At 40.0% G+C, this 16,199-nt stretch overlaps 1 protein-coding gene across 1 annotated transcript in view; it reads right to left on the bottom strand.

Moving 5' to 3' along the window:
• CNST (consortin, connexin sorting protein) overlaps positions 1-16,144 on the bottom strand; it is a 98,593-nt gene extending 82,449 nt beyond the window's left edge. The window contains exon 1 of the mRNA XM_055419739.2: positions 15,953-16,144. The gene's annotated coding sequence lies outside the window, so the exon portion shown is untranslated. The remainder of the gene's footprint in view (positions 1-15,952) is intronic.
• Between the last annotated feature and the right edge of the window lie 55 nt (positions 16,145-16,199).

Genomic DNA, 16,199 nt, shown 5'->3' with positions numbered 1-16,199 from the left:
AATACTCAGCCTTCCCACTGCTTTTCTCTACTAACTACTGAGAAACCTTTGTTTTTACAACATGCTATAATGTTGCTCCAAAGACGTAACCTATTAATTTTACCCCGTGATTATAAAAAGAAATTTGAGCACTGAAATCCCATAGCAGGAAGTTGTTTTATGGCAGTGTTCATGCTGATCTTGAATAAGCTTATGCTATTTTCTTTTGGGAGAAGGAAATGGCAACCCACTCCAGTATTCTTGCCTGGAGAATCCCAGGGACAGAGGAGCTTGGTGGGCTGCCATCTATGGGGTCGCACAGAGTCGGATACAACTGAAGCAATTTAGCAGCAGCAGCATTTTATCTTATCATAAAAATGAAAATAGGAAAAATTTTAAATTCTAACAATTTTTTTCTTTTTGTACTTCTCTATGTTTTATACATTCTCTATGATAAACATGCATTTTTTTCCAACTGAGCTTTTAAATGATAGCTTTATTGAGATATCACTCACATACCACAGAATTTACACATTTAAAATATACAAGTCAACCATTTTCAGTATAGTCACAAAGCTGTGCACATATGTCACAATAAATTTTGGAACATTTTCATCATTCCAAAAAGAACCTCCCTGCTCCCCAATACCCACACACCCATTAGCAGTCATTTTCCATTCTCTCAGCTCCCCCAGCCAGCTCTAGGCAACCACTGGTCTACTTTCTTTCTCTATGACCAACCCATTCTGAATATTTCATATCAGAATCATATATGTGGTTTTCATAACTATCATCATTCACTTAGCATAGTATTTTCAAGGTATATCTATGTTGTAGCATATTATCAATACTGCATTTCTTTTACTGCCAAATAACATTCCATTATATTGGTTGACCACTTTATCTATTCATCAGCTGATGGATATTTAGGTTGTTTCTACTATCTGGTTATTGGTTATTATGAATAATGTTGCTACAAACATTCCTATATAAGCTTTTGGGTTGTTTTTTAACATCTGTTTTCAATTCTTTTCAGTATGTACCTAGGAATGGAATTATGAGTCATATGCTAATTTGATGTTTAAGTTACTGAGAAGGCATCATACTATTTTCCACAGAGGGCGTACCATTTTACACTCTTACCAGCAACGTACAAGGTTACAATCCCTTTATCTACAGATATGCAGTAGTATACATAGTTTTGATTTGCATTTCCCTCACAGCTAATGATGTTGAGCATCTTTCCACGTATTTATTGGTCATTTGTGTCTTTGGAACGCTGGGCTGGAAGAAGCACAAGCTGGAATCAAGATTGCTGGGAGAAATATCAATAACCTCAGATATGCAGATGACACTACCCTTATGGCAGAAAGTGAAGAGGAACTCAAAAGCCTCTTGATGAAAGTGAAAGAGGAGAGTGAAAAGGTTGGCTTGAAGCTCAACATTCAGAAAACAAAGATCATGGCATCTGGTCCCATCACTTCTTGGGAAATAGATGGAAAAACAGGGGAAACAGTGTCAGACTTTGTTTTTTTGGGCTCCAAAATCACTGCAGATGCTGATTGCAGCCATGAAATTAAAAGACGCTTGCTCCTTGGAAGGAAAGTTATGACCAACCTTGATAGTATATTAAAAAGCAGAGACATTACTTTGCCGACCAAGGTCCGTCTAGTCAAGGCAATGGTTTTTCCCGTGGTCATGTATGGATGTGAGAGTTGGACTGTGAAGAAAGCTGATCGCCGAAGAATCGATGCTTTTGAACTGTGGTGTTGGAGAAGACTCTTGAGAGTCCCTTATACTGCAAGGAGATCCAACCAGTCCATTCTAAAGGAGATCAATCCTGGATGTTCATTGGAGGGACTGATGCTAAAGCTGAAACTGCAATACTTTGGCCACCTCATGCGACGAGTTGACTCACTGGAAAAGACTCTGATGCTGGGAAAGGTTGGGGGCGGGAGGAGAAGGGGACGACGGAGAATGAGATGGCTGGATGGCATCACCGACTCTGTGGACATGAGTTTGAGTGTACTCCGGGAGTTGGTGATGGACAGGGAGGCCTGGCGTGCTGTGATTCATGGGGTCGCGGAGAGTCGGACACGACTGAGCGACTGAACTGAACTGAACTGAACTGTGTCTTTGGAGAAATGTCTATTCAGATCCTCTGCCCAATTTTTAAGTGGGTTATTATTTATTGAGCTGTAAGTTGTATTATTTCTGTTCTCAGAAAAAAGAATTTTTAAAGGCATTGAACATATGCTAATATATGTTTTTTAATCACAAGAATGTGGCAAAGTTACTATAAATACTGAGAGTTATGAAGAAACTTCCCTCACCCCTGATGTCTTCCTTTGGATTCATCTGTGCAGAGGTAAACTGATTTATCAGTTTGGTAAATTTGGTAATACCTAAGCTTAATTGTCTCAGCCATCTTTCTCTCTTGAGTGACCCTGCCAGCAGAAAACAGACTGCTCTGCTCTGTTGTTCTGGCTGGGTAGGCCCTTCCATACAGGAAAAAACAGAGGAGAAAAGATTGAAACAAAGACTAAAAGGGAAAAATTAGACAGATGGGCAATAAAGAGAGGTGGGATAGGACAGGCACTGTAGTACAAAGACTAGGAATTGTTAGAGGAGAATGGCTGGAGGGAAAAGTATAAGAAGTAGCTAGAGGCCTACTGAAGTTGCCTTTTCAACTCACACTGCCCTTTGTTGTTGCTGTTTAGTTGCGAAGTCGTGTCTGACACTTTTGAAACCCCATGGACTGTACCTGCCAGGCTTCTCTGAGACCCTGAGGCTCCTGGAGGGCTACAGTCCATGGGGTTGCAGAAGTCAGACATGATTAGTGATATAGGCATTGTCACATGCTGTTCAGTTTAAATATAAACTGGCACAATTTATCAGAAAACAATTTCATAACATGTTCCTGATAGCTCAGTTGGTAAAGAATCCACCTGCAATGCAGGAGACCTAGGTTTGATTTCTGGGTTGGGAAGATCTGCTGGAGAAGGTATAGGTTAACCACCCAGTATTCTTGGGCTTCCCTTGTGGCTCAGCTGATAAAGAATCTGCCTGCAATGAGGGAGACCTGGGTTTGATCCCTGGGTTGGGAAGATCCCCTGGAGATGGGAAAGGCTACCCACTCCAACGTTCTGGCCTAAAGAATTCCATAGACTGTACGTCACAAAGAGTCGGACATGACTGAGCGACTTTCACTTTAGGGGGAATGATTAAATAAATTAGCTTATACCGTAGACGTTACAACACCACAAAATGTACACATTGTAAATCCATAATAAATATAACTTAAAATCATAAATATGATCTCAACTATGCCTACACACACTCCAGGGACGCTGAAAGTACATACACAGAAATGTTCACAGTTCTGGCTGTTGGCTGATGGGAATACAGTTTTTTTATTTTTATTTTCTGTATTTTGCTGTATTTCTTTTCTGTATTACTTTCTGTATTTCTGTATATTTAACACACAATACTTTTTCTATTCAAGAAAAACGTTAAAGGATTGAATCAAGGATACAACATTTTTTAATAACTCCTAAGAATTCTAAAGGAGATCAATCCTGGGTGTTCATTGGAAGGACTGATGCTAAAGCTGAAACTCCAATACTTTGGCCACCTCATGCGATGAGTTGACTCACTGGAAAAGAGTCTGATGCTGGGAGGGATTGGGGGTGGGAGGAGACGGGGACGACAGAGAATGAGCTGGCTGGATGGCATCACCGACTCGATGGACATGAGTTTGAGTGAACTCCGGGAGTTGGTGATGGACAGGGAGGCCTGGCGTGCTGTGATTCATGGGGTCGCAAAGAGTCGAACACGACTGAGTGACTGAATTGAACTGGACTGAACTGAAGAATGCTACACAGTGAATCAATATATTAATACTGTTCACCTCTTTACAAATAATCCAAATAAATACAAGGTTATCACAAAGTTTAGCAAATTAAAAACAAAACAACCAACTTACTATGTGCTCTGTGTGCTTAGCACTGAGAAAGGCAGTCACTTTAACATGCATTATATCATGTAATAAATGTGTTTTTTTTCTTTTGGAAACTGCTTTTATCCACTATCTCAAAGGACTCTCATTGCCTTACGACCCTATTTTAGCGCAGCAAATAATCACTGGATATATTTGCCAATAACCTACAGAAACAGGAGTTCCTACAAAGCCAGTTCTCAAGGGCACAAAGTAGAAACCTCTATGATGGAACACTACAGATCTTAGAAATGAATTCATCTAAACTGTTACATAACTTTTCCCTATTATGTTTACCAAACCCTAGGTCAAAAAGGTTGCATTTAAAATTCTGGAAAAATTAGGAAATAAATTCTACAAAATATTTAGTAAATTAACTATAAATTAGACAAAACCAAAAAAGGTTTTCATGTAAATTTCCTTCCTTTTCTTAAAAAATTACCTGTATATATTTGAGACTTGCATTTTTCATCAAATGCTTTGATCAAAGGGCTCATTTTTACTGCATTTCACACAGTACATAGTATAATGCTGATCACCTATGGGATCAGTTCAGTTCAGTCGCTCAGTGTTGTCCGACTCTTTGTGATCCCATGAACCACAGCAATCACCAACTCCCGAAGTCCACCCAAACCCAGTCCATTGAGTCATTGATGCCATCCAACTATCTCATCCTCGTCGTCCCCTTCTCCTCCTGCCCTCAATCTTTCCCAGCATCAGGGTCTTTTCTAATAAGTCAGCTCTTCGCATCAGGTGGCCAAAGTATTGGAGTTTCAGCTTCAACATCAGTCCTTCCAAAGAACACCTAGGACCTATGAGCTCAAACATTAGCCAATGAACTAACCGGAACTAATGCTAGGTTCAAGGTCATTGCCGTCTATGTGTGACCCCATAGACGGCAGCCCACCAGGCTCCCCCGTCCCTGGGATTCTCCAGGCAAGAACACTGGAGTGGGTTGCCATTTCCTTCTCCAATGTGTGAAAGTGAAGTAGCTCAGTCATGTCCGACCCTTAGTGACCCCACTGACTGCAGCCCACCAGGCTCCTCCATCCATGGGATTTTCTAGGCAAGAGTACTGGAGTGGCTTGCCATTGCCTTCTCCGCCTTGACAAGCTACCATATTTCAAAGCTATTCACTAAAGCGTATATTGACATTTTAATGTGCAGGTTCAAATGGATATCAGTAAATTAAAATCAACCTATCAATTCAACTAGAATAAAGAACAAAACCATTTTAACAGTATTTAAAAATTATAAACCTAACCTAGGAGCTCTCCAGTTTACTCTCTAGTCCCCTTTTGAACAAAAGGTAAAAATTTATTAATTCTATCATTTCAGAAGTTATGAAATTTCAAAATGAGTTTAGGCTGATATGTTTACTTTTAATTAAGGTTTTCTCTCATAAGCCAGAGGCAGATAACTGTTCAGAAAACACTACCTTTGAAAAGCAATGATACTCCAATAAAAATTAATTTAAAAATACTAATAACATTTTAAAAAAGAATACACTATCTTTGTGTTCCATATAGGAAAAACAGTGACTTAACAGACTTATGGAATGCATGTTTCTTTGTGTCTCAAAAATCATAAACGACATTATTGTCTGGTCAATTTAGCAACTGTCACCCTAGTCTTAGATTTTATTGTGCATCAAAACACTCAATTCATCTCAGGTGAATCTCCACATCACCAACTACCAATATCCCATTGTCTGGTTCTAAATTCCTATTCTTTCTAACTCTCAACCTTTACTGTCATTACCTCACTACCATTACCCAGTTCAACCACATCAAGAACTCCAGATTCAGGAGTTCCCTTGTGGCCAAGTGGTTAGGATTGTAGGCTTTCACTGCCAAGGCCTGGGTTCAGTCCCTACTTGGCGAACTGAGATCCCGCAAGTAATGCATCATGGACAAAATGAAAAGAAAAAAAAAGAACAAAATTAAATTATTAAAAAACAAACCAAAAACTCCAGACTCCTGCATTTTCTTTTTTTTTAAACATTAGTCAGACTCCTGGCATTCTTTCTGTTTGAGCAGTGAATTTATGTATCATCTCTAGCTACTTCCTTTGTTATCTTATACATCTACTGCATCCACCCAATAAACCCCAGGCCTGATCAATCTGACCACCTTCTCTGCTCTTATACCCAGGCTGCTAAAGAAAATCATAATATGCAGATTGGAAACTATAAAAGCAGTACCCATCCAACATCAGGTGCAGCCTCAACGCTGGCCAGACACGCTTCATCAATTAGCACCCACAACCACAACCCCAGAGTGACACACTAACCTTCACCACTGGCCTCCAGTTCTCTTCCTAATCCTAGCTCAGCAGTCTCAACGGGCCACAGGTAAACAGAAGTTACCAGATGTCAGCTGGTAATCAGTTATTTCTCCTCTATCTCAGTAGTAGAATGCTTCTATCTGTTGTTCAAGGGTGACCTTTCTACTTGTACCAAGTTTCTTACTTTCTTCTACTTCATCAGGAGCATGCGTATATAATCAACCTATCTGTGAACGCATTCCTCTCACTGGGCAGGGGAGCCTCATAAAATGCAGCTTTCCTTTATCCTGATTCTGAGTTTATGAACAACTCTTTGAACTGCCAGGAAAAATTCAACCACTAAGAATTAATCATCTTTCTGTAAAATGCACAGATGGTAAACAAATTTTAAAAACAAACAAAGTAACCACAGAACTGTGTAAAGTCATACAAAATAAAAGGTAAGATATTTGAGGAAGATTTGCTTTTTTAAAAAAGAGTCACTGTGCCTTTTCTTATAAAATAATCTATTAAATTTTTTTCATAACTAAAATATTACCAAAAAAATAAAGCTTCAATATAGGAATATTTATAAAATGATAGCTGCTTATAAGGATTAGCAATTTATAACCAAGCTCAAATTAATTCTGTGAGTCTTATCCTCTTCTGGGTCATGGACCTTTTGAAGAATCTGACAAAAGCTAAGAAATGTCTCCTTAGAAAAATACACATTAAAAGAAAAGAAAAATGCACATACACTACCACTAAGTTATGAGAGTTATTTCACATGGCTCACAGACCCCTTGAAGCCTGTTCTTGGACCCAAGGTTAAAAAACTCTGTTTCCTGAGATTATATTTTATCCATGTCAAATAGGTAGATACTGTTTTCCTCTCCTATATAAAATATCTAAATAAACATTAATGATATTAATTCTTACTGTGATGTGACAACAGTGACATGGTAATTTATATCTCCAGCACACCAAAAGTTAATAGCAAGGCAAGAATGGAGACAGGTGTAAAAGCGAGTATGCCTTCTCACCGTTAGCCATTCAAGAGAAATATTTTGATGGAGGTTTAGGGGAAAAAAAAAATTCCAGAGTAAGGCAACTTATTCTAGGTAAGAAATTCTCAGAAAAGAATTAAAAAAAAAAAAAGTGCAGAAAAAAACCTGTCTCAGAGGAAGATAACTTGCAATGCTTTGAAAGGCTGCTGATAGAATATGATTTTTCCCTAAGATATTTTATTTCAGTGGAGAGTATACCCTAAAGGAAACACATATGACAAAAGAGACACTATTAAATTTATTCTAGCAGGAATTCCTTGGCAGTCCACTAGTTGGTTAGGCGTAAGTGGTTTAACTACTGAGTGCCCAAGTTCAATCCTTGATTGGGGAACTAAGATCCCACAAGCTGCATGGAACAGCCAAATAAATAAATTTTATATATAATAAATAAAACACCTATGTGTATATATTTCTAGCACTGTCTCATATTAGTGCAAAGTTTCCCTGTGTAATAGGGAAGAACAAATCTGACATCTTACTGGATCTTTCTTCTACTTTAACTCTTTGTATTCTATTGCTGTTGCCAGAAGTTTAGAATGTTGCCAATAGCCTAAAACATACAGGATAGCCTAATCTCAAGACTCTGATCTCTAAAGGTAAAACACTTTTCTGTTCACACAGGGATAAAAAATAACATCTGACTTGCTAGAGGTTTATAGGAACACTGTGACTGGCCACCTGGAAAGCTGCAACAAAGAATTTCCGCACCAAGAAGTTCCCAGCAACCAACCACAGGCACACTCCTTTCGGTAAAAAGAAGCCTGACCTCTAACTGGCGGAATGGTTCTTTGGAACACTAGTCCATCACCTTTTCAGTTCATCCCCTATTCAGCTTTCTGAATAAAGTCACTCACTATTCCTTGCCCCAAGAACTCCTTTCCCAAGCAGTACTGCTAACACTTGTACTAAGTTTCTTCCTGGCAAGTCCACCAGACATCAAAGGTAGGACAAGAGAGATCAATGGATTCTGACTGCTAAATTAAATCTTCTGTTCAACTTTCATTATAGGAAAAAACACTAATTTTTGAAAAACCATGTTTTCCTTAAATTAAAATTTAGCTTCCTTCCCCCCCGGCCCCCGCCTCCCTGGAGCACAATTTTCTGTAATAGAGAAGAAAGAGAGGAAAAAAGAAAGGAGTAATATTTGTTGTACTCCTACCACCCACCCACCCCCACCCCTCACTGCCAACATTATACTAAACCATGAGCTATTCTGACTTTTGAACTTTACATGGAAGACACAATAGGAAAAAAACAAAAAGTGAAGTTAGGCAGAATAAACTAGAGGAGATATTATTCTGGATATTTTTTTACACACTCCGAAGCACTGGAACAAAATGAAAACTCTCCAGCAAAATATACAGTTTTATGCAAAGTTTTATACAAGTACATGGAAACTATCATTTTAAGACAGTCTTAGATATCTGTTTCATCACCATAGGTTAGTGTTTCTGAAGCAAGATTTTTGCTTATGAGTTTCTGCATACACACATTTACTCTTGGAGGCTGTCAGGGAAGATAAGCCATATTCTCAAGTGCCAAAGACCTGTCATGATTTACTAGGGAATCCCTAGGTTTTCCTAGGGATTTTGTCCTGAAAGAGGACAAAAAGGTTATAGGCACCAAAATCCACAGAATTATAATTAACCAAGAGGATACCTGATATAATAAAAAATTACCTCTTGAATTAAATAGTTTACTTTAGATTAATTTGAAATAGATCTTTCTCTGGCTAGCAAAAATACGAACTTTGGTTGACATAAGAGTCAATTTTAAACTAGGGTTCAACAGTAAGACTAATAAGACAAACCATTTCATCTTACAAAACATTTAATTATATGAACAAAGAAGTCCTATGACACTGCTTCTCATTTTGGCTCTTTACAGCGCTGATGCGATGCTATAAGTATAAACTCTAATTGGAATGACAAAGAACTCCAGAACAATTTTTTTTTTAAACTACTGAAACAAAAGGAACCTAGTGATTACTTTGTAAACTGCTGAAGAAAATAAAGCCTAATGACTGATTTTGGATTCAGTTCAGTTCAGTTTCAGTGCAGTCACTCAGTTGTGTCCGACTCTTTACGACCCCATGAATCACAGCACGCCAGGCCTCCCTGTCCATCACCAACTCCCGGAGTTCACTCAAACTCACGTCCATCGAGTCAGTGATGCCATCCAGCCATCTCATTCTCTGTCGTCCCCTTCTCCTCCTGCCCCCAATCCCTCCCAGCATCAGAGTCTTTTCCAGTGAGTCAACTCTTTGCACGAGGTGGCCAAAGTACTGGAGTTTCAGCTTTAGCATCAGTCCTTCCAATTAACACCCAGGATTGATCTCCTTTAGAATGGACTGGTTATGGTTTTTCCAGAGGTCATGTATGGATGTGAGAGTTGGACTGTGAAGAAAGCTGATCGCCGAAGAACTGACGCTTTTGAACTGTGGCGTTGGAGAAGACTCTGGAGAGTCCCTTGGACTGCAAGGAGATCCAACCAGTCCATTCTAAGGGAGATCAGTCCTGGGTGTTCATTGGAAGGACTGATGTTGAAGCGGAAACTCCAATACTTTGGCCACCTGATGCAAAGAACTGACTCCTGGGAAAAGACCCCGATGCTGGGAAAGATGGAAGGCAGGAAGAGAAGGGGATGACAGAGGATTAGATGGTTGGATAGCATTACCGATTCAATGGACATGAGTTTGAGCAAGCTCCGGGAGTTGGGGATGGACAGGGAAGCCTAGCGTGCCGCAGTCCATGGCACTAACACGACTGAGCAACTAACTGAATCACAAGATATTGTTAATTCCTAAAATCTCTTGTGAAGTTGCCCAGTCACATCCGACTGTTCGTGACTCCATCGACTGTAAACTGCTGACCTCCTCTCTCCATGGGAATTTCCAGGCAAGAATACTAGAGTGGGTTGCCATTTCCTTCTCCAGGGGATCTTCCCAACCGAAGGATCGAACTGAGGTCTCCTGCACTGCAGGGAGACTCTTTACCATCTGAACTACCAGGGAAACCCTTAAAATCTCTTCAGTTCAGTTCAGTTCAGTCGCTCAGTCGTGTCCGACTCTTTGCGACCCCATGAATCACAGCACACCAGGCCTCCCTGTCCATCACCAACTCCTGGAGTTCACTCAAACTCATGTCCATCGAGTCGGTGATGCCATCCAGCCATCTCATTCTCTGTCGTTCCCTTCTCCTCCCGCCCCCAATCCCTCCCAGCATCACAGGCTTTTCCAGTGAGACAACTCTTCGCATGAGGTGGCCAAAGTACTGGAGTTTCAGCTTTAGCATCAGTCCTTCCAATGAACACCCAGGATTGATCTCCCTTAGAATGGACTGGTTGGATCTCCTTGCAGTACAAGGGACTCTCAAGAGTCTTCTCCATCACCACTGTTCAAAAGCATCAGTTCTTCGGCGATCAGCTTTCTTCACAGTCAAACTCTCACATCCATACATGACCAATGGAAAAACCATAGCCTTGACTAGACTGACCTTTGTTGGCAAAGTAATGTCTCTGCTTTTTAATATGTTATCTAGGTTGGTCATAACTTTCCTTCCAAGGAGCAAGCGTCTTTTAATTTCATGGCTGCAATCAGCATCTGCAGTGATTTTGGAGCCCAAAAAAATAAAGTCTGACACTGTTTCCACTGTTTTTCCATCTATTTCCCATGAAGTGATGGGACCAGATGCCATGATCTTTGTTTTCTGAATGTTGAGCTTCAAGCCAACCTTTTCACTCTCCTCTTTCACTTTCATCAAGAGGCTTTTGAGTTCCTCTTCACTTTCTGCTTAGGTACAGTCAATTAAAATATCAAATGCTCCAATGTTAATAAAAAAGACTAAATCTGTCACTTTTAAAAACTTTGTCCTACAGTCAAGGGAAAAATAATCTCGAACTGTATTTTGACAAACACACACTACCTTTTCTCTCCACATGGCTAATGATGATGAACAGGGGTCAGGGGGCAGCCCTAGAGATGGCAGGGAGGAGGTCATATAAAGGCAAAAAGTTTCCATCTCCAAATATGGTAAAGAGCAGAATCTGAAAACTGTGACTAAAACAATTTAGGAAATCTCAGGCTATTATAAGATTCAGAACTTTTCAATTATTGCTTTTTTTGAAGATTGTTCAGATATGATTTTTTTTTTACTTTTTATTAAAGAATATTACAAAATAGTTATTTCAAATGCATTTTTAAAAAGTATCCCCTGGTTAAAAGGAAATATAATTTCCCCCAAAGGAATGATCCATAAATAAAGAGAAGCCTATATTCACAAGCATCTTCAAGGCCCTAAACAAAAGAACACACTCATAAGAGTACTGAGACAGATTACTGAACGTAGAACTTCTCAATAAAAATATAATCCTCGTTCAGTTCAGTCGCTCAGTCATGTCTGACTCTCCGCAACCCCATGAATCACAGCACGCCAGGCCTCCCTGTCCATCACTAACTCCTGGAGTTCACTCAAACTCATGTCCATTGAGCAGAGGCCACTTAACCTGAGTTTTTAAAAAACTTGCAGGACTTCGCTGGTGGTCCAGTGGTTAAGAATCTGCCTGCCAATGGAAGGGATACAGGTTCAATCCCTGATCCAGAAAAATACCACACAGTGCAACTAAGCCCACGCACTACAACTAGAGAGTAGCCCCCAGCTTAGCCCATGTAGCAACGAAGACCCAGCACAGTCAAAAATAAATAAAACTGAAAAAAAAAATTTCAAACTGCCAGACTATCAATTATTCATCCTTAACTAACTAAAGAAAAAATAGCTAAGGCTAATTTGTAGGAACAAAACAGTGTATTTCCTCTCTTATCTAACTAAAATGGTAGCAACAGATATCCACCTATATTTGAAAACAAATGAAAATGCTACATTTTCCTACATAACATGCAAGCACCTCTCATGAAACAAGCAACAACCAGTAACTATTCGTTGCCCAAATCTGTCCTTGATCCTTTAATACTGCACACACTGCCAACACTAGGTCTGTACTGACTAGATTTTACAGAAGGAATTTGTTTACTGATCAGGTAATTGAAGATTTATTTATACCATAAAAGTTGTGGAGGAGGCAAGTTTCTCACATTAAATTACAATGAATATTAATGAATCCTTCAAGAACATTTTGACATTAAGTGTAAATGTAAAACAGTGCAGCTAAAATAGTATTTAGGTAAGTTTAACAGAATACAGACATCAGGATAAGAACAATGAAGGGTCACAGTAACCCACTGAAGTCTGTGAGCTGCAGACTTTCCAACAGGGCTATATCTTTCAGTCCTAACAGCTCTGAACAAGAGATGTTCCATGTAAATCACCATTTCTGTTGCAAAAACAAGGTAAAACACATTCTTAGTCAATATGTGAGTAGTTTTCCCTAAAAACTGCCATATTTCCTTTACAGTTTACCCAAACCACCATACACATTTGTGTTTTGCTACTACTCCCAGTGTTTTGGAGTAAAAAAACAGACCCTCTTCCTTCCTAATTTTTGCTAAAAAGATTTTATCTTTCCTTTGATAACAGCATCAGATAGAGAAGCACATACACAAAACTCTGGGCCATACCTGAAACTGCTTCAGAATAGGTCTCCAACAGCAGATATTCTACCTGTTCACCATAAAGTTCAAACTTCTTGTCTGTCTTCAGGTTCTCCCTACTTAATGCCAACAGACTTAGTAGACAAAGACTCATACAGTTCCTTGACACATTGTTGACATGCAGACATAAATAACTGTAACAATGACTCCCCAGGAAATGACTGAGCACTCTACACATCTTATGACCCTCACTAAACAAGCATAGGGCAACCTGTCTATCCTCCTCAGTATTAACACAGTCAACACTAAGAGGAAGAAATTCTTCAGGACTTTCATCCTGCTTAGAATCATCTCATTTGAACATCCTAGCACTTCAGGAAAAGGATTTTTAAACTTGCCTCACAGAATTTACCCCAGAATCTCAGGGTAAGAAGACATCTTAAGAATCACACAGAAATCCTATAGATAATATGCTAGCCAATAAGGTCTTAGCCACGAGCTAAGACCAGTAGCTAGTCAGAATTCAAACGTACTGTAAATGTAAAATACATACGAAATTTCACAGACTCAGTATGAAACAATGTAAAATATCTCATTGTTAACTTTTAAAACAGTTCACTTGTTGAAATGATATATATCAGTTCAGTTCAGTCGCTTTAGCTTTAGCATCAGTCCTTCCAATGAACACCCAGGATTGATCTCCTCTAGAATGGACTGGTTGGATCTCCTTGCAGTCCAAGGGACTCTCAAGAGTCTTCTCCAGCACCACATTTCAAAAGCATCCATTCTTCGGCGATCAGCTTTCTTCACAGTCCAACTCTCACATCCATACATGACCACGGGAAAAACCATAGCCTTGACTAGACGGACCTTGGTTGGCAAAGTAATGTCTCTGCTTTTTAATATATTATCTAGGTTGGTCATAACTTTCCTTCCAAGGAGTAAGCGTCTTTTATGATATATATAGGATTAAATAAAACATGTTGAAATAAATCCTATTTCTTTTTTTACTTTGGTAATGTGACTAAAAAACTTTAAATTGCTCATATACTAATGCCTTGTGTTTCTATTGGACAGTACTACTGTAGACCCACAGCCTTAATTCTGACAACAAACTTACCCCCTGGCATTTCCCAATCACAACAGTAACATAAAAGTCAAAAGGAAAGAAGTATTTTGGCTTCTTTATCAGTTAAATTGAGATAATAATAGAAAAAACTTTAAAAGTCAGTAGAATCATTTTGCCTGACACCAAAGAGATATTTCCAAAAGGCAAAAATAATACCAGATGCAAAAACTATACTTCTTAAGAAAATAAGATGGGGAATAAACAACCAAGATTTTTCTAATAAAGTAGGTCTAAACACTGATTATAAGGTTCATCTTTAAAGCAAAACGGACATTTCTTTCATTTCTAGCACCTGGGACCTCAGAAAAATAAAATATGTAATATTCTGTCTCTTGTGTTATTTAACCACCTACAACCTCAAACAAACTACTATTAACACTATAAAAGGGGAGATACTTCAGTTCAGTTCAGTCACTCAGTCGTGTCCGACTCCTTGCAACCCCAAGAATCACAGCACGCCAGGCCATAATCTAATTCTCTTTTCCAAAATCAGAAGAGAATAACACCACTCAAAAGCAAAAGTAAAAGTGACATCAATTTCTCTAGGGCTGAATACTATGAAGAAACCAAATTTTAAGTATTTTTACCACAATTTTTTAAAGTATATTTTAAAAGTGAGAAATTGAACCATACAGTTCTGTAAATGAACTATTTCTTCTTTTACTGTAACACATCTTTCTGCTTTGATTTTAACAATATTTAGACCTCCAGAGCTTGCATATTTCTGAATCTACAAAAATATTTTTATAAGGAGAAAAGGGACAGCTCAGTAAAAGGATGGGGGGCACGTCTGGTGTTCACTCAGGTATTCAGAGCGTGCAAGAATAATAACTTCTAGAGAACTGTCAATGGCAAAATCGCATTTTAAAAAGAATTTTTAAAAATCAAGACCAAAGGGTTTCCAGGGCTCCACAACAGTTGAGAAGATACTTTCTATGCTGTCCTAACAAATTTATAATCGGAAAAAGATCACAGCTGGCCATCAATTCCTTCTCCATTTGATATTTACCAGCTGAGTAAACCCTCAGACTTCTATTTGCTAAGTGATACATTCCTTAGAAACCTTTTCCTCGTGCATTTAAAATGCCAAGATCAATTACGCGGCCAGTAAAGTATGCAGAAAGCATGGTGCATATTTTAAAATAGGAAGTTGAATGCCTGCAGCTTCCTGCCTTGGTAAAAAGAGTGATGCTGGTAAAGCTCTTGAGTATAATCCTTAAACACTGAAATCACTCTCAAAGAACTGAGGCTTCTAACACTGCCTAAGAGGTTAAAAAGACTGCCAAAATTTCCATTAGGGCATCCTATTTTTAGAGTCTTTGGAATCTCTCTTTTAAATTGCATTCCACAGTAAGATGTGTTGGACTAAGTTTACAAAAGCAACAAAATAAGCATTCTAAGACCTTAATGTTTCCAAGCTTAGGAAGGAATGTTAAGCTTTTATATCTTTTTTTTTTAAATCTTAACTTTACACCTTTAACAACACACAAATAAAAATAAAAACAAAGGTAAATATTGGCCAGGAGGGAGGAATGGAAGGGAGGCACTAGGTGCTTTTTGACAGCCTAAGCGGTAAGGCGTGGGGGGTGGGGGAAACAGGTATGAAGGAAAATACAAATCCCCCGCAGAGGTGGAGAGACTGTGGGCAACAGAATGACAAGGAACAGAAGCGCAGAGGAAGCCGCAGCCGCGGGCAGCCGGGCGACGGACGACTTCTGGCGCGAGTGCCCTACGGAGGGAGAAATGGGCGCGCGGCGCAGGGAGAGGCCACGGCGGCGAGAGGAAGAGAGGAAAAGAGGGGCGCGGGGAAGGGGCGGAGGTGAGGGAACGGGGCTCCACTGCACCGGGAGGGCAGAAGCGGCGCTGCCAGAGGAGGACAGCGCCGGGAAAGCAGCGAGGGGGGTCCCAAAGGCTTTCCCCTCGGCCGCCAGCCGGCCGGGTCTGCTGCATCTCGCTCTTCCTCTCCTTACCTGGGGACAGGAGACGCAAGGAGGGCTACCGCCGGGCGCCGAATCCGTTTCCAGCCCCGCTCGCTGACATGGCGGCCGACGAGCTGTCACAGAGGTTGCTCAGGTCTCCCGCCGGTCGGGTGGAGGAGACACCTCGCGCCTTCCCGCCCCGCCTCCCTCTGCGCACCCCTCCCGGCAGGCGGGAGGGCGGCCGGCGGCCAGCGACCGCGGAGCATCGAGCGTGGGCGGCTAGAGAGGAGGCACAGAG

Source organism: Moschus berezovskii, chromosome 17 (genome assembly GCF_049115385.1).
Source record: "Moschus berezovskii isolate FMDL1 chromosome 17, NW_MosBer_1.0, whole genome shotgun sequence".
NCBI classification, from domain to species: domain Eukaryota; kingdom Metazoa; phylum Chordata; class Mammalia; order Artiodactyla; family Moschidae; genus Moschus; species Moschus berezovskii.
Note: the sequence above shows the minus strand (reverse complement) of the source record. Positions and strands in the feature narration are given on the sequence as shown.